The sequence below is a fragment of the Pezoporus occidentalis genome, unplaced genomic scaffold (genome assembly GCF_034315485.1).
Source record: "Pezoporus occidentalis ecotype Australia unplaced genomic scaffold, CSIRO_AGI_Poc_V1 ctg242, whole genome shotgun sequence".
Lineage (NCBI taxonomy): Eukaryota > Metazoa > Chordata > Aves > Psittaciformes > Psittacidae > Pezoporus > Pezoporus occidentalis.
Genome location: NW_026914308.1, coordinates 2,626 through 3,355, shown reverse-complemented (window position 1 = coordinate 3,355; position 730 = coordinate 2,626).

Below are 730 nucleotides of genomic sequence, written 5' to 3'. Positions count from 1 at the left end.
CCTGTTTCCCTCCTTTTTTTCTTTCCCATTTTCACTTGGGAAAACCAAAACTTGTCTTTCCCTGTGTCCCTCACAGGGAGCAAATACAAAGCTGGAATTCCACCTACCTGTCTCTAGCAGAGGAGGCTCAAAGGCTGCCCAGGTGAGGGGGGTGTTGTATTGATCCCTGACAAGGGCTTGTAGGGACAGACAAGGGGGAATGGTTGGAACTGGATGAGCTTTAAGGTCCCTTCCACCAGTCCATGATCCCATAGCTTGTATGAGAGCGGTGAACAGGCATATCCACCATAGCACCAGCATTCCAGGCACTGCAGGGCTGAGCTGCACCATAGCAATGGCACAAGAGCTCTTCTGAGGCAGAGAGTTGACAGCATCACCCAAGAGGTGAGAGGAGCTCATGGGGGCAGCTCCATTGAACCGCAAACAGGGCAGGAAACGATGCTGAGTGACTCCACACTGAAGCAGGGGAAGCGATGCTCCAGACATCCTCCTTCTGGAGCTGAAATGCTCTCAGGGTCAGCTCTCAGCTGACCTGGCTTCAGGGATGGGGTTTCTCTTTAAAAGAAGCCTGCTAATTTTAAATAGTGAAGCACAGAATATGATATATATATATATTTAACCTACAAGAAATGCAGCCTTTGGAGAAAATAGTAGCTTACAGTGATCAAAGGCCCATTCTCCCTAAGATGAAGTCTCCAGCTTTTACGTGCTTTTCTAAACTTGAATTGAG